At 42.2% G+C, this 27,157-nt stretch overlaps 1 protein-coding gene and 2 long non-coding RNA genes across 3 annotated transcripts in view; 2 read left to right on the top strand and 1 right to left on the bottom strand.

The window, feature by feature from the left end:
- Window positions 1–27,157, top strand: part of LOC311044852 (extracellular calcium-sensing receptor-like) — a gene marked incomplete at both ends in the record, with an annotated part of 94,554 nt that overhangs the window by 19,356 nt on the left and 48,041 nt on the right. The window lies entirely within an intron of this gene.
- On the bottom strand, window positions 914–1,221 carry LOC311045744. Its single transcript, XR_014600804.1, has 2 exons — window positions 1,175–1,221; window positions 914–1,016 (listed from the first exon to the last, which is right to left on the bottom strand). It is a non-coding gene; the product is annotated as an uncharacterized lncRNA (long non-coding RNA).
- On the top strand, window positions 19,900–20,884 carry LOC311045743. The gene is made up of 3 exons (XR_014600803.1): window positions 19,900–19,984; window positions 20,294–20,373; window positions 20,799–20,884. It is a non-coding gene; the product is annotated as an uncharacterized lncRNA (long non-coding RNA).

Here is a 27,157-nt window from a genome sequence, read left to right as displayed (position 1 = left end):
GTGTGACAGAAATTAGTATATGAGTTAATAGTTTTCTCCAATATTCAAGTTAAAATAAAACGATCATATGTGCTAATATTGTTTTCATAATAGTGTTGCAGACAAAATGTAAATATACAATAGTTGAATATTTATTTGTTACCAAAAAGTTATTAAAGTAGTTTTTACTGTAGCTATGAACTGTAGCCCTATTTATGACTACATTAATGTGTACAAACTGGTGTTTTATATTTATGATAAAATGCAAATTCACAGTGTGTTAACCTGAACAGTTATCCTAGTCTGGTACTCTGAGATGTCTGGTACACTAGCTGTGTCAAATGCCTAATTTATGCTCCGTCGTATAACTAGTGTTGCGTACCAGGAATAGCAGATCTGGCAGATGTTTTGGCACGGGGCTTCAGGGCGAGGCGGAGCTTTTCGAGACAGGGTCTATTAGTGAGGCTCGCGAGGAGGAGGAGGAGAAGGAGGACGTGGCGCCGCGAGGGGGGGCTTTGATGCAAGGCGACGTGATGAGGAGGAGGAGGAGGAGGAGACGGCGCCGTGAGGCGGGGCTTTGATGCGACGCGGACCTGTCTTTTGTTGTTCCCCCCCACGTAGCAACCAGGAAGCTATGCTAGGGGAACGCTGAACACGCGTGCACACATGATAATAGTTATTGTCCATGACGGAGGCGCGCCGACTCAGCAGAGCTTGAGGCCGAGGAGGCGCGCCCTCGCGCCTCAAGGCGCGAGTGCCCGTGCTGACCGGCCGATGCTCTGCTAGTCGAATCAGCGTCGTCCGAGTTGTGAACAGATAGGGACAGAGTAGTTATTTTCATGGATTAGTGTGTGTGTGTGTGTGTGTGTGTGTGTGTGTGTGTGTGTGTGGGTGTGTGTGTGTGTGTGTGTGTGTGTGTTTGTGTGTGTGTGTGTGTGTGTGTGTGTGTGTGTGTGTGTGTGTGTGTGTGTGTGTGTGTGTGTGTCAGGGAGAAACTAAAACAAAAGCCAGAACACAATAAAAGTATCTTAACAGTCCTGCGTTCAATAAACCAAATTGAAAGCATGAGCGTGTGCGCGTGTGTGTGTGTGCGCGCGCGAGCGTGTGTGTGTGTGTGTGTTTGTGGTCGCGGCCATATGTTTGTGCACTTTAGTTGGGAAGCCTGGCTCGTGGCTCTCTCTAGTGTTGTTTCTACTATTGAAAGCATGAGCGCGTGTGCGTGCGCGCGCATGTGTGTGTGTGGTCGCGCCCATATATGTTTGTGCACTGTAGTTGGGGAGCCTGGCTCGTGGCTCCCTCTAGTGTTGTTTCTACAGAATTGCTGGGTGGGTGGTAATAACGAGCGCGCCTTCTCCAATTTCCATGGTTCTCCAATCTCCCTGTAACATATACATTTTAAAGGTACGGGCCTTGTGATTAAAATGATGCAAACCATTCCAAGATTGATGATGATTTTAGCATCAAAACTGACGCTAAAATCAGAGCATGAAAATAGCAGATCTACAAGCTCACAACACGTCGCCGTCTTGTGAGCTTGTAGATCTGCTTTTTTGTAGATATTTTTATTCAATACTTTATTTAGAAAAGACATTAATGAAACCAAATGGACCCATTTGGGTATTTTGTTCATGTAAGCCAGTAGTGAAAAGGGCAAAGTTGCATGTATGCATTAACAACTCAAGCCCTGTTTCAAACAGTGAAATTAAAAGACAAGTTGTGAGCTTCACTTTTATAAAGGCTGAATACTAATAATAACTTTAGTGTTAACTGTATTCTTGACTGGTTATGCAGGAATGCACTAGTACTTAGTGACCAAGTACTCCAGTTAATTGTGATGGAGATACAAATAGATCTTTTTAATAGGCCAATTTGCAGGTGATCAGGTGCAGATTAATGTAACATTGTACCTCTGTTACTTACTGTATGTTTGCAAATGTTTGAGCACTATAGATTTTTGGCACAAAGTTTTTATTTTTATTTGCACAGTCAAGATTTTAGTCTGGTGGATCATGTTCAGTGGTGGTGGTGTAAATATTTTTCAAACATTTTAGTATACTTTTGGTACTTTATGTACATTTTTCTACCAATACTTTTGTACTTTTACTCAAGTCAATTTTGAATTCAGGACGTTTACTTGTAACAGAGTACTTTTACATTGCAGTATTGATACTTTTACTTAAGTAAAACCTTAGAGTACTTTTTCCACTGTTGATGTTTTTTAACATGGCTGCTTTAAAAATGAATGAATAAACCCTATAACCAAGGTTACTGTAGCAACATTTTTCATGCAAGGTATTATGCTAGTAGCAACTAAGTCTTATGTGAGCTCCCTAGGAGCTGAACTCCAAGCTATCAAGTTTCAAAGCCCCCCCCCCCCTGATTTGAGAACAATGCATCCTGGGACAGCAGATTGCCCCCCTCAGACCCCCACCTTTCAGCAATGCATGCTGGGATAGTTGTTAACATCTCACAGATCACAGAAGAGGCACTTTGAGACCTGTTATCTCAGTTCAAGGCATCATTCTATAAGCCATATCTCCAAAACTGGTGGGTCAAACTGCACAAGCAATATGTCAATTTGTAGCTATGATTCCCTGCTTTCATATGACATGACATGACAAAAACAAAAATGAAAAAAGCCTAGATGACTTATCCTTTATCATGGTGGGTCACATATACTGACCAAATCTAATATTAGAATCATTGCAAGCAGACCACTAGGGGGCAATCCCAACTTTCTTGCGATGGTTTTTGAAAACCTTATGCCCATACCTAACAAATCTAATGCTTGTCACCAAGTGCACAATTTGTATGCTTTTTTACATATTCCCTCCAGCCTTTAAGCTCCCGGCAGCCATCGCGGTCACCATCTTGAAAATAATGCCTTTCCACAACTGAGATTGTCCTAGATTTCCAGTATGCTTTTTAGCATGCGCAATAGTAACAGAATCAATTGGAAAAAAAAAATGAAAAAAAATGTATACATTATTTGGATTTTCAACCATATACTGACCAATCTAATATTGGAATCATTGCAAGCAGACCACTAGGGGGCGATCCCAACTTGCTTGCGATGTTTTTTGAAAAACTTATGCCCATACCTAACACCATGCCAAAAATCTAAAGCTTGTCAATAGGTGCACAATTTGTATGATTTTTTACATATTCCCTTCCAGCTTATAGCGATTTTAAGCTCCCGGCAGCCATCACGGACGCCATCTTGAAAATAATGCCTTTCCACAACTCAGATTTTCCTAGATGTTTAGTATGCTTTTTAGCATGCCCAATAGTAACAGAAACTATTGAAAAATATTTTCTATCAATTATTTGGATTTTCAATCATGTATACTGACCTGATCTAATATTGGAATCATTTCAATCAGACCACTAGGGGTGATCCCGAATTGCTTGCGGTGGTTTTTGAAAACCATACGTCCATACCTAACACCATGCCAAAAATCAAAAACTTGTCACCAAGTGCACAATCTTGATGATTTTGGCCATATTGCCGAGGCACCTCACCAATTTGTGCAATTGCCGCCGGACTCTTCAACCGCGTAACCACTCAGCAGCTCATTGGCTCATTTACTCATGACATGACCAATGAGAGTTAGCGCTTTCATTGTTGCTAAGATACATCCCCCCATACTGATACCCAGATACAGTACACGATACCCAAACTCTCAAAACCCCAGATATTTGAAGGATTTTATTTAAAAAACAAAACGGACAGGCTGGACAGCCCCCCAAAAGAGGACATGTCCGGGTAAAAGAGGACGGTGACCCTACCATCGCTGCTGTTTTTTTCACTTTTTGGAGGAAAAGATGGCTAGTTCTTAGCCTTGCTAAGCTAACTGGTTAGCTAGCATACAATGCACATTGAACAAATGTAAATAAAGTAACATTTCTTATTTTGAACTACAATTCTCAAATAGTAACTTGTTTGGTAATGACGGCTAATAAACATACTCTCAGATCTGGTCATAGGCCTATAAACCTTTAAATGACTTTGTTTATAAACATCAGGAAGTCATGCTCCTGGCATATCTGGTCATGTGACTCTGATACTTCAAATTGCCATGGCAACCACAGTTGTTGTTTGGGGGTAAAAAACATGTTAATGTTCTCTAAGATGTTTGGTGTGATGGTAATGACAGATGCATGAGGGACAGTGATATATATTCAAATTGCACATAAATAAACATATATATATTTTTTTTATTAAATATGAAATTGAATTAGATAACGTGCTCCTCGGAGCACAAGTCTCCACTATGTCAGGTAGGTTATTATGGCCTCCTGGTGAAACTATAGTAAACCAATGTGAAAAGGGTGCCATTTCTTCTCAGGCCTTTCATGGCAATCGGACACTGCATTCATGATTTGAGGCTTTTTGTTCCAAAAATGTGGTTTGCAAAATTAGACATGGTGGTGGCGCTATAACAGGCCAATGTGAAAAGGGTGGCATTTGTTCCTCGGCCAAGTGGGAAAGTGCGTGCAAAATTTCATGGAAATCTCACACTGAGTTCATTATTTAAGGAATTTTGTTCAAAACGGACCTATCCTGCACAAACTTTGGAAGCCAATGTTTGCCAAGTAGGATGGAATATGAGATACACATCCATCTTAAATTTTTGGACAGAATCTGAAGGAGTAAGAGGATTTTTTTTTTTACAAAAGTAAGCCTCCTGGTGGCGCTGTAAAAGGCATATGTGAAAAATGCAGGGCAAAGGTTGTTTCTTGGCCTCTAGGGAGTGTGCGTGCAAAGTCTCACGCAGATCGGTGCAGTTATAGGTAAAAATGTGAATTGTCCTGTTATAGGCCACCATGAGGCTGATTTGAAAGTTTCCAAGTGGCATTTCTTCCTGGGCCAAGTGGGAATCTATGTGGACAATTTGACAGAAATTGCATGCTGCATTCATGATTTGAGGCATTTTTTTAAAAACTAACCAATCCTGCAAACTTTGAAAGCCAATCTTAGCCAATCAGGATGGAATATGGAAAATCTGACAGATCCGTGTTGATCACATGACTATAGAGTAGTCATGTGAGTAACGATTTGCGTGTTTTTTGGACAAAATCTATAGAAGTAATATAAAAAGAAATTGGTTTGCAAAAGTCGGCCTCATGGTGGCGCTATGACAGGCTGATCTGAAAAATGTGGGGCAGAGGTTCTGCTGTGGCATCCAGGGAGTGTGTGTGCTCAGTTTCACAGCGACCGGGCCAACGGTGGCGGAGATTAGCTGGTCGCAGACAGAAGGACAGACGGACGGACGGACAGACACACAGACACACGGACGGACAGGGGGCAAGACATACTCTCTCGCCATGCCTTTCGGCCTAGAGACAAATATGCCTTTTTAAGTTATTATGAGGAAATGCAAAGTACATTTTTAAAGAATTTTAAAATTTCTATCATTACTATCCCATATAATACAATTGGCAGAACTGCCCATGCGCGGAGTGATCTGCAGTTAGGTTGCAGTTAGGTTGCAATTTGTTTCACCGTGTGTGTGTGTGTGTGTGTGTGTGTGTGTGTGTGTGTGTGTGTGTGTGCGCACGCGAACGCGCTTCCCCCTGCACGCTGTGCTCCATTCTCTCACACACACACACACACACACACACACACACACACACACACACACACACACACACACACACACACACACACACACACACACACTACTGAATGCTTTGGTGTGTCTTTGCAAAATCCCGAAGTAGAGTTTTGGTCATTGGAGTGTCAGAGTGTTTGTCTTGGAGCGCCTCAGTGCGGCTGAAGAGTTCATGTGCAACCTCTTGCATGCGTGGCTGCGATGTTTCGTGGGGGGGTCCAAAAGAGTCTGCGATGTTTTGCGGGGGTCCCAACACTAGGGGGATCCGCCGAAAGAGGGGAGCACAGGACACCCAGCCTTGCCATGTCCTCTGATTATATGTGCATTTGCCTTTTTCACCACAGCGTCGCATAGCGGCCCGAACTTCTAGTTACGTAATAATGGAGAATGTCTGGTACTTTTCTTTTTTCTTTCCCATGGCTATTACAACTTAGCCCTAATAAATAAAATAATAAGTATTATAGGACACACACAACATAATGTTTTATATGAAAGGATTGCTAGTGTATGTTAAGCCCTGCCTCTACTGCCTCTGGTGTGAATGATTACGTAGTGGTGGGGATGACATAGCACTGTGTATAAAATGCAGCTACTGAACAATAGATTTAGAAAGGGTGTTAGACAGAAGAGGACAGTCATGAGGGCTTCTGTACACACACACACCTGTTTTCATACATGTACTTGACCTTGATATTGTTCTCTTCCTTCTCTGCTTTGTCTTCCTCACCTTCCTCTTCTTGTGAGTTACAGGAACAGTTTAATCTGAACAGAATTTATAAGGCTGGAGACCTCTATGATACCTGTGTGACGCTTGGAGTTGCATTCCGTGCAACATTGTCATTGGTCACTGGGAGAGAGGATCAGTTTCAATTGCATGAGAGATGTGTTGGCTCCCCTCCAGTGCTAGGAATTGTGGGTGCATATTCCTCAACTAATTCTATTGCTATTGCTAGAACTAGAAGCTCGCCCCCGCTACGCGGGGGCTCGCGCCTAGCCCGCGGCCACGCCCACGTAGCGCCCGCGGCTACTTGGCAACTCATATAAGTGGCGTAGCGTCATGAGGGTCAGTGGGGCCGTGGCTCGGTCAGTGAAGACCCTGTAGTGCGGATGATATGTGGCATAGAGGGGCAGATTGTAAATCCCCAGAGGAAACATCCGTGGGCTACCATTGGTTCAGCGATGTGTGCGGTCGCCCTGCGGCCCCTCCTCCTCCACCAATGTGCAGTATTGAGAGCCCTGACGTCACAACAATTGGAGCGATGGGCACTGCACTGTGGTTGGTTAGGGTACACCTAGGGCCCAGGTAGAACCCAGTTAAAGCCTGCATGGGCAAACCCAGGTAGGACCCGCCTTGGTCCCACATAAACATGGGTAGTTGGGGCCCACCTAAGGGCCAGGTAGAAGCTACTTATAGCCTGCATGGGCATCGCAGTTGGGACTGAAGTGGATGCCGCTGACATTGCTGACATGGGGTCCATATGGTTTAGCCCACCTTGAAACCATATGGGAACTACGCTGGCATGCTGGCTGTAATGCAAACGCTGCATCATAGCTGCAGTGTGTAGTTTGATGTTGTGTGTGTAGCAGATATACCTGCAGTGTGTAGATCAATATCCATATGAAAGTCAATGCCCAGCAGTGTTTTTTTCCCCAGCAGAGTTTCTAGTGTCTCTGTCTCTCTCTGGAAGAGGTTGCACATGAACTCTGCAGCCGCACTGAGGCGCTCCAACACAAACACTCTGACATTAAGCTGCTTCACACAACAAACATCAGCACGACGCTGCTGTTTGTCCAAAAGACACAATATGTCCTCTCCCACCGACGTCATGTGTTCATTTATCGACAGCCGTACAGACTCCTTTTGACACATTTTACCTCGTTTATCCAGCTCTCACTGACTCATCGGGCTGTTATTTTGCTGCGATCAAGTCAACGATGTGAGAGATTAGCTATCACAGACGGACGGACAGGGGGTGAAACATAGTCTTGCGCCATGCCTTTCGGCCTGGCGGAGACAATAAAAAAAGGAAAGTAAAGGAAATGAGCATTTCTGCAACAAAAGTAGTCAACAAACTATACTATGAAAACATGGGCCACATTGTCAAAGAATGTAAGAAAGAGGCAGTCATGTAGAAAATATCCGATCTACAAGCTTACAAAGCCTCTCGTGAGGCGTTTTGAGCTTGTAGATCGGCTATTTTCACAATATGTACTTGTGGAACGGAGTCAAACAGAATGGGGGGGTCCCCAGATCAAGTACGTTTATTTGGGGGGGGGGGGGGGGGGGGCGGCGTGAAAGGGTTGATAAGCACTGCTGTAATCGGAGCGAAATTATCTGAAATTACTACATGACCATAATGCAGCCTAACATGCGTTGCACGGGGCGGTCCTGCCATTACGTTAGTTACTGTAGTTGCTGTGGAGCTACATAGTTCTCCAGAAGACACACACAAACATACACCATCTACAATGGACTAACTGAGCAGCAATATTGACATTCACCACACGAACGTGCATTGTTGACAAAGTGATTGCACAGCCGCTGCAGGCATGACAACCACGTTAGCGTTAGCGACATGGCAGCTATCACAGCGCCCTGTCCGTCGTCGCTGGGACTAACTGTGATGGCTACAGCAGTAACAGCAAGCTGTCTGCGATGCCATTGTCTGGAGACTGCTCTTAGCGTGACACGACCAATGAGAGTGAGCGCTGTAGTTGTTGCTAAGATACGGTGGCGTCTCTGCCCCATAGCTTGTAGATCTCTCACGCATGATTGGCGTAGGCTGCGTTGCCAGGTCTGACTGTTTGTATAAGCGATTTTGGGCTTATTTGGGTGCACTTTTGGGCTCGTTTCCATAGACCACGGCAGCGCTTATTTCTTTCCCGTGACCGATGTGGCAAAAAAAGTGCAAAACGAACCATCCGGAAGTAAATTGCGAGATGAAATATATAGCACTTTTTGATTATTAGAGAAGGAGACACATGTGAAGGTTGAAAATGAAAGGTAGGAGATTATATATTTTTTCATGAGGGATTTTTGTAGCAAGTTGTGAGAGAATTGGGCCACTCCTGTGGGCGGGGGGCTGATTAGAACCATTGGGGTTTGAAAGGAGACGCTCTCTGTTTGAGTGATAAGATATTAGGTTTATACAGAGTGCCCCAGGTAAGTTCCCTATTTGAACCCCCTTTTACCATGACATATTTTATGCCTATAATTTTGGTCACTTTGTTATTTACTAATCTAAAATATGACAAATAATGCATTTCGTCTTTTTTACACCTTAAAAGATATAGAACATAATCGTTGCTGTCGAGCAGAACACTTTTTCGTATAAATGCCCTTCTTTGTCATACTACAGTGTCACACAAAAGTACCAAAAATAGCCGATCTACAAGCTTACAACCTGACACGATACGAAACGTTGTGATCTTGTAGATCTGCTATGTTTGGTATTTTTGAAAAATGTAAAAGTTTAAAGGTTAAAGTGTTTTTGTGGGTTGTATGAATATTGAACCAATGAAAAGTATTAACAAGATCCCCCATTTTGTGAAAAGTAACCGTTTTGGACAGAAGAGTTTTCCTCTGGTTCACAGAAGTAATTTCTCTACGGAGAATAACATTGCGTCATCTTAGAATCGCCTCATGTAAGAATCGTGCAAATTGTCCTGGCAATATTGTCAGGGAGGTGGCTCTGTATCGTTTACGATAGTCAGGCACTCATATTTGATACAGTCTATTTCTGGCGAAAATTTTACTAAATCGGCGGGGGTAACTTTAGCGTTTTCTCACCGTCAGTTGATGATTCATAATCCATGTGTCAAACAGCCGGGATCATTTGTTTATTTTTGAAACACAGTTCTTATTTGACACGATATTAAACAAGTCTATGGCAATTCAGAATGGGGGCAAAAAAACGTGACCCAGGTAGGATGCGTAAATTACGTCAGACTTTGGTGCTCTATATGACTTTCAGCTAGAGCATGTGAACAGAGCTGGCAGATTTTTAATGGAGCGTGAAGCAGCTTTTCAGAAGGTAGGAGCAGAGAGAGAGAGAGACAGAGAGAGAGAGAGGGGGCGGAGGTCTGATTGTGACACTGGTATTATTGTTATTCTCACATGCTCATATGCTCTTATTCTCTGTTTTCAATGGACAGTTGTTAATTATTATATATATTAGAGAACAGATGTGTTGTACCTTTTGTATGTCAGTTACTTTTCCACCTGCGCCTGTCTGAGCGACCATAGCCAGTTACCATCCTTCTATAGAACAATCCCAAGTGACGCCTTCCAGGTGAATTTATATAGACTATAGATCTGTTGGTATATAGTAGTGCAGTGGTTCTCTTATACTTTTTCATGCATATGTTTCCAAAGTATATCAAAATGTTCACAGATGATTTTCTTGAAATAACAGATGTACAAGCTCACATAGTTATGAGCTTGTTGTCTCCGCCAGGCCGATAGGCATGGCGAGAGAGTATGTTTTACCCTCCGTCCGTCCGTCCGTCCGTCCGTCCGTGTGTGTGTGTGTGTGTGTGTGTGTCCGTCCTTCTGTCTGTGACCAGCTAATCTCCGCCACCGTTGGCCCGGTCGCTGTGAAACTGCCCACACACACTCCCTGAATGCCACAGCAGAACCTCTGGCCCACATTTTTCAGATCAGCCTGTCATAGCGCCACCATGAGGCCGACTTTTGCAGAACACATTTTTTTATTGTTACTCCTACAGATTTTCTCCAAATAACACACAAATCGGTACACAGTATCTCTATAGCCATGTGATCAACACGGATCTGTCCGATTTTTCATATTCCATCCTGATTGGCTAAGATTGGCTTCCAAAGTTAGCAGGATTGGTTCATTTGAACAAAATGCCTCAAATCATGAACGCAGCATGCACTTTCCGTGCAATTTTCCACGTACATTCCCACTTGGCCCAGGAAGAAATGTCACTTGAAAACTTTCAAATCAGCCTCATGGTGGCGCTATAACAGGCCGATTCACGTTTTTAGCTATAACTGCACCGATCTGCGTGCAACTTTGCATGCACACTCCTTAGAGGCCAAGGAAAAACCTTTGCCGTGCATTTTTCACATATGCCTTTTAGAGCGCCACCAGGAGGCTGAGTTTTGAAAAACACGTTTTTTCCTCTTACTCCTTCAGATTCTGTTCAAAAATCACGCAAATCGGTACACAGTCTCTCTATAGTCATGTGATCAAGATGGATGTGTCCGATACTTTATATTCGATCCTACTTGGCTAACATTGGCTTCTAAAGCTTGCAGGATAGGTCCGTTTTGAACAAAATTCCTCAAATCATGAACGCAGTGTGCGATTTCTCTGAAATTTTGCACACACATTCCCACTAGGCCGAGGAAGAAATGCCACCCTTTTCACATTGGCCTGTTATAGCGCCACCAGCTGGTCTAATTTAGCAAACCACATTTTTGGAACAAAATGCCTCAACTCATGAATGCAGTGTCCGATTGCCGTGCAAGGCCTAAGAAGAAATGGCACCCTTGTCACATTGGCCTATTATAGCTTCACCAGGAGGCCATAATAACCTAGCTGACCTGGTGGAGACTTGTGCTCCGAGGAGCACTTTTTCTAGTATTGTGTCTCTTTTCAAATAGCCAATGTAATCTATATAGGGATAAAGTGGTTAACTGATTTTGATCAACCTAGAACCCCCTCAACGACACCTGGGGGTCCCTGGACCCCACTTTGAGAACCACTGTAGTAGTATATGTTAAACACACTTTTAAAATACCTCCCTCTATTGAGTGTATTACGGTATTGCATATCTTGTTAATATTACTGCTGTAGCTGAAGGTCTTTATTGACAGCATCAAAAGAGAATGATTAGACCGTTTCTATTGTGGAGTCTGTGTAGGAGATTCACTGATTCACTATGTGAATAATGCAGCCTAAGCACGTATCCCTCCATTTTATCCAACCAGGTGCGAGCTATGCTCCAGATTATGAAGTGGTTCAGGTGGACCTGGGTAGGAATGCTGTTCAATGATAATGACTATTAGTAGGGGCTGTTAGTGACACGATACTTCACTTTGTGATACAAGCGCCAAATTTTCCACAAAGTTTCTTCTGGACCTACTTTTTCACAAAAGCCCGTTAGCCACCCAAAAAAACCCAATATGGCTGCCATTTTCCAAAATGGCTGCCGGCGAAAGACATGCTATGTGGTTTTTGACCTGGATTGTGATTGGATTATCCAATTTTGATTATTTTGGCATCAGAATATAGTTTTGACTCCCCCCCACCCCCTCCCCCCGTTAGCCATGCAAATAAAATATATATATGACTAGGGATGGAGCTCGTAAATTTTTATTGATAATGAGCACCTTATCGAGGCTGCTTATCGAACCGAGCTTTTATCGAGCCCACTATCGATCTTTTTCTATTATTAAGAAAAAAGACGTGAGGCGAAAAATTCTGAACAGAACCGGTATATTTTTTTATTGGCCAGCTGTAACAGTGAGTTTGTGGCTGACCACTATCTAAAATTAAATGAAGATGACAAAAGTAAAAAATATTTTTGCCTATCATTAAAACAACCATTCATATAATGTGCAATAAGTGTCAAATGGCTTTATATTATGAATAGTACTGTAATAATTACTATAACATCTCCATGTCTCTTCAACTTTTTATAAACAAAAAATGCATAGTTATTTTTTCTATTCTTTTTTCTTTGTTTTAACCAAAATATATCACTTGCACTACATTTTACTAGGGCCTTCAAATACAGTACTTTTCTAACAGACAGAAGGCAAGTGACCTTTTTACTTTTGGAAAATAATATTGAAGAAACGGTTAATGTGTGTACTGTCACTTTAAAAGTGCAATGTATACTTCATCGTACGACGGAGGCACCAAACATGGCCGATCTCCAAGCTCACACTGCGTCTGTTCGCACCACGTTGTGAGCTTGTAGATCTGCCATTTTCGGCAACGATAGACTGAGGGACGGACAGCGCTGTTTGGCACAACTTGCAGCTATCAATACACTTTTAGACCAACATGTTTGTGCCAGCGTGGGTGATTAGATTTATTTCTTGATCGCCTCTTGTTTTGATAGTTTAGACATGACGTCATGGGCCGCTACACTCGATAACAGGCTCGACAAGCCTAAAGCTTATCGAAAACCGGGTCTCGATAAATTCATGCCCGGGTATATAATGGACCCGGTTTTCGAGCTCCATCCCTATATATGACTGCCATTTTCCAAAATAGCTGCCGGCGAAAGACATTTTATGTGGTTTTTGACCTGGATTGTGATTGGATAATCCAAATGTTTTCTGAGGGTGTACTGTAAAAAGGTTGCGCAGAATGCGCACCACTGAGCTAAGGGACTAACGGGACACAGGTGGAGAAATAAAACTAATCACAAGGTAATGAGACAAGACAGGAAACGTAACGACAAAAAAGAAACGAACACAACAGTAAAGTAAAAACTAAGTAACCGCTTAAAACAGGACAAACGAACACATTACAAAACAGTACTGTACTGTTATTGTACAGCACTGTACTTTACTGTTTTGCTATTGTACAGCACAGTACTGTACTGTATTGTTATTGAACAGCACTGTACTGTACTGTACTGTATTGTATTGTTGTTGGTTACCAGTTCACGATTTAGTGAAGAATCTAGGCCCTGAAAAATCCATTGGCATCCTTTTCTTTCACACTTTCACTGGATGTGATGTCATGTCAACCTTTCGTGGGAAAAGGCAAAAAGACAGCATGGCAAACCCGGCAAGTGTGGCCTGAAGTGTCTCATGTCTTCCAGAAACTCAGTCAATATCCACCAGTAACAGTGCATGAAAAGAACAGCGCTGGTGATGGGGTTGATGATGCAAGATTGTACCTGTTTGCATGGAAGCAGAGGTCCTATGATGAGGGCATCTCTTGCACATCATGTGAAGCATGCCACTTATCAAGTTGCCCCTGTCTGAAGCCAGGTAACTGTATGTCAAATGTCATACAGAGAGCCCTGCCAGCTGGGGATGGCGAGCAGAAGATGACATTTGGCAAGTAGCGTGGATGACACTCTACCAATTGCCCAGATCTGTGAACAACTGACAAAAGCCGGTGCAAGACTTAACGTTGTGGTAGATGCAAGTGCTACCGCTTTGGCGTTCAGTGCACACAGCTGAGTGCCTGCAAAAGTGACGATTAGAACAATTTGTGATCCAGACATGGGGGGGGGGGGGGGGGGGTAACTCATATGTTGATACCAAAATAATCAAAATCCAATCACAATCCAGGTCAAAATACACATAAAATGTCTTTCCCCAGCAGCCAATTTGGAAAAAGACAGCCATATTGTTTCCTTTTGCGTGGCTAACAGGGGGAGGGGGCAGGGGGGAGTCAAAACTATATTCTGATGCCAAAATAATCCAAATTGGATAATCCAATCACAATCCAGGTCAAAATACACATAAAATGCCTTTTGCCTGAAGCCATTTTGGAAAATGGCAGCCAAATTGTTTTTTCTTCGCGTAGCTAACGGGGGAGGGGGCGGGGGGAGTCAAAACTATATGTTAATACCAAAATAATCTAAATCCAATCACAATCCAGGTCAAAATACAAATAAAATGTCTTTCGCCAGCAGCCATTTTGGAAAATGGCAGCCATATTTATTGGGTTTTTTTGCGTGGCTAACAGGCTTTTCTGCAAAAGTAGGTCCTAGGCATTGTTCATGCCAAATTTGGCGCTTGTATCACAAAGTGAACTATTGTAACATAAAAATGGACTTAGTGGCCTGGACTATATGGACACAATGCTGCCAGATCCTTCCAGTCTGAGCTGGCCCAGTCTGGTTTGGCTTGTCTAGCGTATGTGGAGGTTGTGCCCATGGACTCTGACCCAGATGAACTTCAGAGGATTGTCTCTGTGATGAAGAAATCCACAGCTCTGGTGGTCATTGCATTTCTAATTGATAGCCGTTTGGCTAAACTCCTGGAGGAGGTTTGGTTTATTATTCACGATGCATTCATAATTACAAGGAATATGAAATTAGCTTTATTGAAGGGTACACTTTATTTCATAATACATTTTTAAAGCATTTTTATGCAATGCAAATTAATCAATTTAAATGCTCAGCAAGGGTGTGCTTATTTTACACATGTTCGTATTTCCCTTTTGATCTCAGTACTTCTGTATACAATAAGCAAACAGATAATAACACCAATCAAACATCTTACTGTTATAACCAATTCTTAAAAAGGTCTGTGTGGGTTTTGAACCTATGAAAAGTAATAACAAGAGTTTGTGGCTAAATTATAACTACATTGGATCAATTTGAACACGTAGGTTCAGTTTTGGACATACAAGGTTTCTGTCAAACAGAAATGATACATACTAATATATTTTGTTCAACACAATAGGTGGTAAAACAAAATGTGACAGGTCTGCAATGGCTGGCCAGTGAGGCGTGGACAGTATCGGCCATACTCCAGACTCCTAACTTCATGCCGTACCTGAGAGGCACCCTGGGTATTGCCATCCGTCGTGGAGAGATACCAGGTCTCAAGGACTTCTTGTTAAAAATACGTCCTGAAAATGACCCTGACAACAGCCATGGAAATAGCATTGTGAGCATTTTTGGTTTATTGTCTCCGCCAGGCCGAAGGCATGGCAAGAGAGTTTGTTTTACCCCCTGTCCATCCGTCCGTCCTTCTGTCTGTAAGGATAATTCCTTTTAACAGGTCGTTCATGAAAGTCCTTGCAGTCTTGTTTCCAATGAGAACCTGTGAGCAATTAGGGGTTAAAAGTCTTGCTCAGGGACACATTTCATTTCATCGACGCATATGCTGATCTGGCCTGGAATCAAACCTGGGGCAACCAGGGCCTCTGGCTCCCTAGGCGGGCTCACTAACCATTCAGCTATGGCCGCCCCTGTGAACAGCTAATCTCCGGCACCGTTGGCTGTGTACTGGACAAGAGGACCTAGGAACAGCAGAAACGTCACTGTTGGATGTGTCTGACCTCAGACCAGAGTATAATGTGTACAAGGCTGTGTATGCTCTGGCCCATGCCCTCCATGACATGTTGCAATGTGTGCCAGGAAAAGGGCCTTCCATTGGGCACAGCTGTGCCAGTTTGCAGACAATACAAGTATGGCAGGTATGATATGAATTCACAGTGTACCTGTAAATGTTTCTAGTTTGACTCAAATTTAGCCTAATAGTGAATATGTAGATATGACGTTGGTAAAATAGATACACAGTTTTTGAATACTGATTGTACTATGGATACTGTTGACAATGATCAAAATAAAATAAAATAAAATAAAATAAAATAAAACTAGAAAATGTGCTCCTCGGACCACAAGTCTCCGCCAGCAGACCCGTGCTATTTTAACCAAAGGGAATCACTTACCCTATCTTTAACCATAGTTTTCTAGAAATGTTCTGATTCTTAGATTAGAACATCTAAGGATTAGAACATGTTAGCTTGGCTAACATGTTCAATCAGCCAAGCTAACATGTCCAATGTTAGCTGGGCTGACGGAACTGATGTCACTTCAAAACATGTAAACAATGTTTTGAAGTGACATACCTATTTATAGGCCTCTATTTCGTCATGCGTCTCGCTAGCCAATCAAAGCACACCCTTTCAACATATTGTCACGTGTCACGTGAAGCTTGACCAATGTTAGCTTGGTGGACACACGGAAGGACGAGAACGAAAACATAGTCTCCTGGCGGAGACAATAACTAATGTTCTGATAGTGATGTGTAGTAATACTGATTGCTTAGCAGTAAATGTTTGTCAGTGTTTGGTTAAAACAAAATGTGTTTTTTAAAAATAACATGCTATAGAGCACAGAAGTCTGACGTCATTTACACATCCTAGGTTTGTCTACCTGGTTCGCGGTTTTCCACCCCCATTCTTAATCCCCATAGACGTATTTAATATCGCGTCAAATAAGAACTGTGTTCCAAAAATAAACAAATGACCCTGGCGGTTTTACTCTTATGGATATGAAGCATCGACCGACGGTGAGAAAACGATAATGTTACTTCCGCCGAATTAGTTAAAGTTTTGCCAGAAATAGACTGTATCAAATATAAGTGACTGACTATCATAAACGATACAGAACCTCCTCCCTGACAATATCGAGTTTATTTTTGGACCACAATTCTTATATGAGACGATTCTAAGATGACCCAATGTTAGTTTCCATAGCGAAATTACTTTACGGACCTGGGGATGAACGAGTGACGTCAGGACTTCTGTACTCTATAGAGCAGGGGTGGGATCAGGGCCCACTTGAAAAGTGTAGAGAGAGAGAGAGAGAGAGAGAGAGAGAGAGAGAGAGAGAGAGAGAGAGAGAGAGAGAGAGAGAGAGAGAGAGAGAGAGAGAGAGAGAGTCTGAGCGATCACAATGCGTTGCATTTACAATGTAGAAAGGTAATCACATTCATGGAATGCAAACAATACTATAAATAATATTCTGTACATTTAAAATTCTTGGATACCAGGTAGACAATTAACCTAGCATCTGTTTAGATAACATAGCAATAGCAGAAGGTGGGGGTAGGCAACAGGGAGAGTTAAGTGTTAAGGGGTAATTTGGAAAATATCTTCGCTTTGCAAGTTAATCATAGTTTATAACTTTATGGCATATGCTTATATATTCGTTTTCACAAGACGATATGATATAAATGACATAGTTAAATGTTGACAATGAGTGGTAATCCCCTTTAAGTTCTTCATAACTTTCCTTATCACAATTTCTAGCTTGTCTATTACCTGGAAAAGGTCAACTTCACCACATCATTTGGTGATGATGTATCATTTGATGAGAATGGTGATGCTTCACCAATCTATGATGTCTTGAACTGGGTGTGGCTCCTTGATGGAAGCATGAAGGTTCACAATGTGGGTGTGGTCAAGAAGTCAGCCTCCGGATATGAAGAACTCATCCTTGATGAAGACACCATTTTCTGGAACTTTGAATCCAAAAAGGTCACTTTGGCTTTGGCCTAATGCTGAGCTCATGGTGTGAATGTAATTCAGACTGAAACTGATCACTGTTCTTTCCTCTGTAGCCTCCTCGGTCAGTGTGCAGTGAGAGCTGTTCCCCTGGAACCCGTGTGGCCAGAAGGAAAGGAGAACCTGTCTGCTGCTTTGACTGCATTGCTTGTTCTGAGGGAGAGATCAGTTATGAGACTGGTAATTTCCTATTATGTATGTACAGGGATGTTCAAAGGCCTGTGTCCTGCGTCTCTGACGCACATTGTTGAGAAAGGACGCATTCATGTCACCGTTGTGGCGTCCATGGGACGCACTACAGTTGTCAGCAACAACAGAAAAAAATATAAACATATTTGGATTTACAAATCCACTGGACACCACCATTTTGCATGGCCACATCCTACTTTATCCTACTTTATAAACAATAAAATCCACGCAGAAAACAATAATAATCCACGGGAGCCGCGATCCGGGCATGCTCACAGTTCAGACCGAATTCTTTGGGGTAACGTGTTTGCCTGTAACACAACAAGGGCCGTCCGCGGATTTGAAATGTGACGTCTCTATGCCGTGACGTTGCAGACCTGATTCTATGGGTAACACATTTGAAAATAACAAATGTGAATTAAAAATAAACGATAAAAATAAAAGATTAATGTTAGTGCTGTAAAATGCCACCGAAAAAGATTCTGAAGCCTGCTGCAGGGCAACAGAAAATAGCAAGCCTATTTTCTAAACCCAAGTCAAGTACTGCTAATGATGATGACCCCATATCTACAGTACCTCCATGACTACATCCTCTGTATCTACTGTATAGTTTAGTGTACAGTGTATTCTTTTTTTTTAATGTATTTATTGTGTATTATAAACAATGCAAATATGTATTAACAGTTCAAACGGGCACAGCTAAAAAATTGGAATATAGATTTCATATAGCCAAAATACTATGAAATATCATATTTCATAGTATACATACTACACATTATATGTAGTATGAAACATTGATGTTGTGATAACCAATATAAGATGAAACACGAGTTAAACGCTGTGATTTTTTGTGGGACTCATAACATGTCCCTGGGACCCATCTAAAAGACCACCCTTGGGTCCCTGCAGGACCCATTACATTGAAAACCTAGCAACATCACTGTATGTAGGCCTACAGTAGGTTATCTTTAGAATGATACTGTACTTGTCTGTCCCTTTAATATTATCTTCTTTATTAGACTCTACAGAGTGCACCAGTTGTCCAGAGGACTTCTGGTCCAGTCCCCAGCGTGACCACTGTGTCCCTAAGATCATGGAGTTCCTCTCCTACCATGAGGGCCTGGGTATCTCCTTGACAACCATCTCATTGCTAGGCACACTTATCTGTGCCATTGTCCTGGGAATCTTCATCTATCATCGTGACACACCCATGGTACGCGCCAACAACTCAGAACTCAGTTTACAACTTTTGCTGTCACTGATACTGTGTTTCATGTGCTCACTTCTGTTCATTGGCCGTCCCAGGCTCTGGACTTGTCAGCTGAGGCATGCAGCTTTTGGGATCAGCTTTGTGCTGTGTGTCTCATGTATCCTGGTAAAGACTATGGTGGTGTTGGCCGTGTTCAAGGCCTCCAAGCCTGGGGGTGCAGACATTATGAAGTGGTTTGGTGCTAAGCAGCAGAGAGGAACAGTTCTGGCTCTTACTTCCTAACCTGACCCTTCCAGATGGGGCGGTATTGAGTAACCAGGTTCCTCAAGACAGCTACATCTGAGATCGCTCAAGGGGTTGAGCTAACACCGTACCGCTCCCGGTACGGACCAATCAGCGTGAGCTAAGGGCGGGATCTGTGCAAAAGCGGATGTGAGGCCATATAGAAGCGGCTGTTGTTTTGTAGTTTTTTCACTAGTCAACATGGCCGCTACCATGAGCAACACCGATATGACGATAGATGCTACAATAACATTAGTTATTTCTCAACTGGACAATATTTCTGATTTGAAAGAAGAGCAAAGTATGGCACTGAAGGCTTTTCTGCGTGGAAAAGATGTTTTTGCTCTCCTCCCGACTGGCTTCGGCAAGAGTTTAATTTACCAACTAGCTCCACTGGTAGCGAAAGAACTGGGGACGAAGCCGAAGCCTATATTGATCGTTGTGTCTCCTTTGACTGCCCTCGTAGCAGATCAAATCAAAGAGGCTACGAATCTGGGACTCTATGCTGGGCAACTCGTAGATAATGCAGCACACACCGACATCCTCGACGGCCGATGTCAGCTGGTCTTTGGTAGCCCGGAGACGTGGTTACTGGAATATAAATGGCGTGATATGCTTTCCTCACAAGTGTATCGTGAAAACCTACTGGGCATTGTCGTCGATGAAGTTCACGTCGCATACAAATGGTAAGCTAAACGCCGTTAAATGGCTGTATAGTGTAATTGTTACACTACACATACACTGTAATGTTAAACTGTAAAACAAAACAGAGCAGCGTGTTTCTAAATACGGCTACAGTAGTTCAAAGACGAAGTGTTGTAACATTTATGTTTTATTTAGGTCAAACATTATATTATAAACAATAAGCTAACACACACATACAGACCAAATGTTAAACACAGATCTTACTGTAACTGTATTGTTGTAATGCAACTATGCACGTTACTATTGCTGCTACCTAGACTCAATGTAGGATTTATTTTTCTTTCAACCAGGGGACTGGGAGCAAACGGGAAGCCAGCCTTCAGAGAAGCCTTTTCCAGGCTGAATGAACTAAGATCCATAGTCAAAGAAGGTGAGTTTTGAAACGCAGTAATGCTACATGATTAAATACATGATTAATTAATATCAATCCAGAAAAGGGGCATTGATTGTGTTTTGAAGGGGGGCTGCATTGTGCTGCTGGGGGTTAATGTTGGGGGGGGGGCTTTTGTGTGTGCATTGGGCTGGCAACCTGGTTAGGTTAATCCCCCTGTTTAGCCAGGTTAGGGGGAGGGGTGTTTACACTACAGGAGCAGATCATAGAAGTTGGTGCTGTCCATGTGTAGTTATTTGTCATGTAAAGAAAATACAGTATGATATGTGGAAATGTCAGTCTTTACCTGAAGCTACCCGATAACATAAATAACCTAATTATTTCCCCTTTATAACGCTATAGAAAGTGTAGCCTACAGCAGTTCTTCATTAATGCTTGTTTGCTGATACATTATTGTCTTTCAGGTTTACCTGTTTTAGCGTTGACAGCATCTGCTGATAACAAGAACAGAGGCCGTGTGACCAGGATGCTGAATATGGAGGAGGCAACTGTCGTGACTGTTAGCCCAAACAGGAGAAGCATCAGGCTGGGACTGAGTCGGGTTCCTGCTGATAACTTGAACTGTATGGACTGGGTAGTAAAGGAGGTCAAAGATAAGGGTCTATCAATGTCTCCCATCATAATCTATTGCAGAACACTGAAGTTAGTTGGGAGAGTGTTCACCTATCTTAAAGCAGAATTGGGAGAAGATGCTTGGGTTAACAGAGACCAGGATCAGAAGGCTGAGAACCACCTTATAGGAATCTTCCACAGCAACACACTGTCAAAGTACAAAGACAGAGTTTTGGCCTCCTTTAGTGGAGGGGGAGAGGGGAGCTGCCGAGTGGTTGTTGCAACAACAGCTCTTGGGATGGGCTTGAATTTCCCTAATGTTTCTCATGTTGTAATGTATGGTTTGCCAGAGGATGTTGAAGACATTGTTCAAAAAGTTGGAAGGGCTGGCAGAAATGGGTTACAGTCACATGCAATTTTGTATGCTATAAAAAAAACTGAAAGGGCTGGTCCAGAAGTGAAAGAACTGATACACACTGGCACTAAGAGCTGCTTTAGAAAAGCACTGTACGGCCATTTTGAAAACCAGCCAACAAGTGTAGAGCCAGGGCATGTCTGCTGCAGCTATTGCCACTCTGTATGTTCATGTGCAGGTGAAGATTGTGATGAGCCTAGCCCCAAACATGAGGTAATAGAACAAGATGCTGGCATGCAAGGGAAATGTAGAGTGGTAACACAAGAGGACAAATCTCTTATCCGGGAAATGTTAGAGGAGTATATGAGTTGTTTAGAAAAAGACACAGCACATGTCTACACTAGCAAGTCCAGAAAAAACAAATAACGCACATCCTCCGTACTTTTGGTGCTGAGCTTTAACTGTAGAAACAGTAACAATGCAAAAAAGAGATGAGGCTCGCAACTCACTTTTGTGCTCCAGGGTTTATTCAAACATGACAGCTCATGATACGACGTTTCGACCCTTTCGGTCTTTTTCAAGTATAAACAAAGCAGGATATGACTTCTTTTTATACAGAAACAAGTAATTTTGGTTACCAGCCCCACCTGGTGAGCGGGGGCGGTACCAAGACTTAATAAACACTTTGTCCAAAGACAACATTTCATCTTACACACTTTACAAAATATTTTTAGAACATTTTCTTGATTTTTTACAGCAGTTTTTTAGAAAAGACTTTAGTAAAAAAATATACATTTTTTAAAAAGACTCAATTCATTTGATTCAACAGACAGGTGTTAAGGTCTATGCTTACTATCTGTTGACAAATATTTTTCAAAAAGTATTCCTCAAGAAATACATCTCAGAACATGCATTCTCAAAAAATACTCCCTAAAAACTATATATCCCTTTGACTCGGTCCAAATCCTAGCCCCTGTATACCACAAGTTACACATCAAAGGGAAACACATCACAGGGAAAGATAAGTTAACTATACAGTATATATCGCTCACTTTTCTTGGCTTATTTATAAATATGGCCTAATGTCAAAGTCCTCATTGAGTCCTGTTGGTGCCATAGTTTTAAGATAATGGATCCACCATACTTCCCTCCTCAGTAGGAGATTGTCTATATCTCCCCCTCGCCTCGGAAGATGCACTTTCTCTATTCCTATGTACCTTAAAGATGAGACATTGTGGTGTGCCTTTTTGAAATGTAAAGCTACTGGGCTTTTTTCATCCCCATTACGTATTGTACTCCTGTGTTCAGCAATGCGTGTTTTTAATGCACGTGTTGTCTTACCCACATACGCTTTCCCACATGGACATCTGAGTAGATAGATTACATTATTCGTTGTACATGTACACTAGCAAGTCAGCATGATTGTACTGGTTTCAGTGCTGAGCTCATAGATGCAGTAGTAGAACGCTCCACACACATATTTGACTTGTCTTACATTCTTAGAAACCTTCCCGTATTCAGAAAAAAACATGCAAGAGAAATTCTGCTAATCATCAATGAAGTCTTTGGTGACATTGAGGATGTAGAGCCTTCTTCTCAAGAGGATAACTTCACTGAGCCAGACATCGATTATACAGGGTATTTTGATGAAGATTATGAGGACTTTGAGATGGGAACACAGCACAGCAGCTCAGAATCGTCTGACGAATAAGCAGTTGGCCATTAAAGGCTCTTATAAGACTCACATTGGTTGTCAATTAAAGCTGTGGAATATTTAGTTGACTGAATGCTCATGATTAAAATGGTTTTGTATGTAATTTGAACATAAGCAAGTGATTAAAAGTTTGTCGCTGCAAAAAATCTGGTGTTTCTTTTCCAGGTATGCAAATATATCACTTTTAGATTGATAACCTTTTATCACAATAAGTACATCATTGTTTTACATCTGTCCTGGTACTGTATGTCACCCTTTTCACTATGCATGATGACTCTTAATCCCTGCTTCCCCCCCCCCATGTTAAAAGTGATTGTTTCAAATCATTAGGCTAGAGGCATTGATCAGTTTGCCATTTTACACATGGGATCCAACTTTGATACTGTACAAACATGTTATGATGTTTTAGAAAGTAAACATGAACAAGTGAGGCAAATTAAAATATTTATTTATAAAAAAACAACTAAATGCTATAGTTGCGCATACTCAGGTAGGGGAAAATCACAATATATATATATATATAACAGGATTATAAAAACAATACAACATGCGTAGCCTATATTCAATAGGGTCCCAACTATGTACACTCTCATATCCCTTTCAAGTACCCTTTGTTAAACAGTGCAAATTCGAGATACATATTTTCTGTGTGTGAAAGTAATGAGAAAAATAAAGATGCACTTGGTCCAGTCATTGATGAACAGCAACAGTGAATTATTGCAACATTTTTGACTACTTGGCAGCAGTTATTGCGCAGACTTTTATAGCACAATGAGATATACGTTATCTAAAGTGTATCGTGGACATGTTGAAAGACTGTAAGGCTATATTATTGACTGACTCAGACTCAAGAGTAAAACGCTTAAACGCTGAGAGGAGAGTTTGGTGACCACAGGCAGGATGCCTCAGGTGACGTCGGTGTTTCTGCTGTAGCGGTAGCCGTTTCTGGAGGTCTTCTGTCTTTGTCCTCTTTTTCCCATCGCCTTAAAATGGAAAAATCGTCTTCCATTCTTTGAAGCAAGCGAAGACATGACCGACACGATACGGAGGGGTCTTTAAACAGTGTTAAACCTAACGCTATCAGGCGTTCGTTAATACTTGTTTCGTTTGCAGGCTTAGGCTTATCAAATATCTTCCTTGTACCCGTTAAAATACCTTTTATGCGCAGATTCGTGTTACAAAATCAGCAAAAATCTCCGACCTCCATGATAACTTTTTTTAGCAACTTCTTGAGAGTTCTTGTTGTGGTGAAATACTGGACTACGATGTGGACTTCCTGGTGTCGCGCCGACCATACGTCACGTAGACACATCGATATGATTGGTTGTGTTTGCACGCCCACACGGTGATAGACAGACGGTCCCATCCAATCATCTACCAAGTATCTTGAAAAAAAGGAACAGCCCCTTCATCGAATTGGCTCCCGAGATCCCAGATCCAAATAAGCTGTGAAACAATGTGTGGAGCAAGCTTCTTGGATCTGGTAGCGTCAGGTTACTTACTTCCATCCAGGCAATAATCTGCACAGTCTGGCTTTTGTCTGCCTCACCAACTCCTCATAAAAATACACAATACAACAGTGATAAGATAGTCTATGAGTGTTACTGTATGAGGGATCAACAGTTGGTTTCGCAGTGTTACTAGGTTATATTGGTTTACTGGCACTCCTCAGCTTCGTCCTAGCATTCATGGCAAGGAATCTTCCAGACAACTTCAACGAAGCCAAGTTAATCACTTTCAGCATGTTGATCTTCTGTGCTGTGTGGATAGCGTTCATCCCAGCATATATCAGCTCTCCAGGCAAATATGCAGATGTAGTGGAGGTATTTGCTATTTTAGCATCTAGTTTTGGCCTTTTGTTGTCGCTGTTTGGCCCAAAGTGTTATGTAATCATTTTTAAACCTGAGAGAAACACTAAGTCCATCATGGGTCGCTGTCCCAACAAGATGTAGCAGCAGAAATTCAATGATAACACATTTTCTGTGTATTTTTTAACAATAAAATATAGATAAAAGACCTGAAAAACAACGCTATTGTGCCAACCAGTGTGCACGTGTTGGCCATACATATTTATTTTTTATAGCATGTTTAAGAAAGTGGAGCATATCATTCCCAGTTCTTATATGCTCAAAATACTACCGTTGGTCTATAAAGCTTTAAATGGTGTGGGGCCAAAATACATTTCTTATCTTGTACTATATGAACCATCCAGACCTCTCAGGTCATCTGAGAAAGGTCTGCTTTCTGTGAGACTGTGTTGTCTGTCCCTATAACCAACAATAAACGTTAGGAAGGGTCATTTAGTTCTTTCTTATGCACCAAATATCTGGAACAAACTCCCAGAAAACTGCAGGTCTCTCTTATTTATTTTAAATATTTTAAACTAAATACCTTTCTGTTTTCCGCTGCCTGTGATTGAGTTATTTTCCTTTTTCTCTTTTCTTTTCTCTTCTGCACTGTAACTGTATAAATGTTATTTTGTTTTATGCATCCTAATTAAGGGTTCGAGGCCTATAACGCTCGAAGCCTTATTGCATCTCTTGGCTTTCACTGTTATTATTATTATTCCGCCGTTTGTTCTGTCCTGGCCTAACCGTGTGGTCACTTTTTACGAAACTCGGCAATATGGTAGAGGGCTATGCCAAACGGCGAAGACACGAAACTCACAACCATTGGCCAAAGGGTGGCGCTGTAGCACTCAATTGAAAATGCCAACTTTGAACAGGTACAACTCATGCCCTGTTTGACCCACAGCCATGAAACTTCGATACACACATGCGTCTCCTCATGCCTAACAACTTTCACGCTCTGACTTTTGACCTCTGACCTTTAGATCTCCCACCATTTTGAATTATATGAAAAGCAGTTCAAATCAAACTCCTCCTGGAATCTTTGAGCTATCTGCACAAAACGTTTTACACATGAGCTTTGGACCTATGCCGACAGATTTATGCAGCTGTATTTTTTTAAGTGAAAACGTTAAGCTTTTATAAGCCAATGTATATTGCAGTTTTATAACAATTATTCATCTGCCCCTAACACATGCATGCAGACTCACATTTGTTTGAAACTTTGCAATAATGTAGAGGGTCATTGATGCTATTCTATGTAATGTGAACTGTAAGGACACCAATCACTGTACTGACCTGTGTACTATGTATAATGGTATAGTTGATGCTCTCTCAGTGGCCAGTAGGCCCCTACTCTCTCACCCTAGAAGGTCTAAAAATACCAAGCCGGGTTGGAACATGTATGTTGCTAGCCACCATGAAGAAGCTAAGGCAGCCCATAGGGCCTGGGTTTTTGCTGGGAAACCTAGACAGGGGCCTGAACTTATGTATAAAAAGGTAACTAATGCCAGGTATAAGCAGGCAGTGCGTTTTGTGGGAAAGAATGAGCAAACTATGAGAGCGGATTCTATGGCCGGGAAACTGTTAAGTAATAATGCCAATGGCTTTTGGAAAGAGGTTAAAAATATAAATAGGTCTAAAGCAGTACTGCCTTGTAATATTGATGGTGTTTCAGGTACAGAAAACATAACTGAGTTATGGAGGCAGCATTATGCTGCTCTGTTCAACTGTGTAAAAAGAGTGAACCCTATTATATAGGTAAGTTAGATGAGGGTGGAGTACACTTCAGCCCAAATGAGATCTATCTCCAGGGGTGCACATAACTGGTGCGCAGGTGCGCATGCGCACCCAAAATAAATAATGCGCACCACATCAGACGACGCGAGGCGCTTTTGCGTACCAACAGCTGGGACAGGAATTTCCAAGCTTTTATTTTTTAGCAAAAATAAAAAATAAAAGCCTGGAGATCGAGGCTAGGAATTTATTTCCTGAAGCCACACTCACACACTCTCGCTAAAGCACGCGTCGGCCCCATGTACAGCCATTAGGGCGCAGGGGAAGGGGACGCATGCTGCACGTGCTTGTGTGATTGTTGCTTCGCATCGCCTCACTGCGTGCACGCAGCCAGCAGCGGCTGCGTGCCGCTGCTGGCTGCGTGGCACTCTTCACCGATGATGAACGGACCATAACGGTGCAAAATATGCCGTGAACGTCCAAATCTGGCGGATTAAAGGCAGTGCAGCACAGGGCACCAACCTTGGGGGCTTCTCCTAACGGCGTGTGAGAAAAAAA

This window comes from Gymnoscopelus microlampas (genome assembly GCF_963454915.1).
Source record: "Gymnoscopelus microlampas genome assembly, chromosome: 5".
NCBI classification, from domain to species: Eukaryota; Metazoa; Chordata; class Actinopteri; order Myctophiformes; family Myctophidae; genus Gymnoscopelus; species Gymnoscopelus microlampas.
Note: the sequence above shows the minus strand (reverse complement) of the source record. Positions and strands in the feature narration are given on the sequence as shown.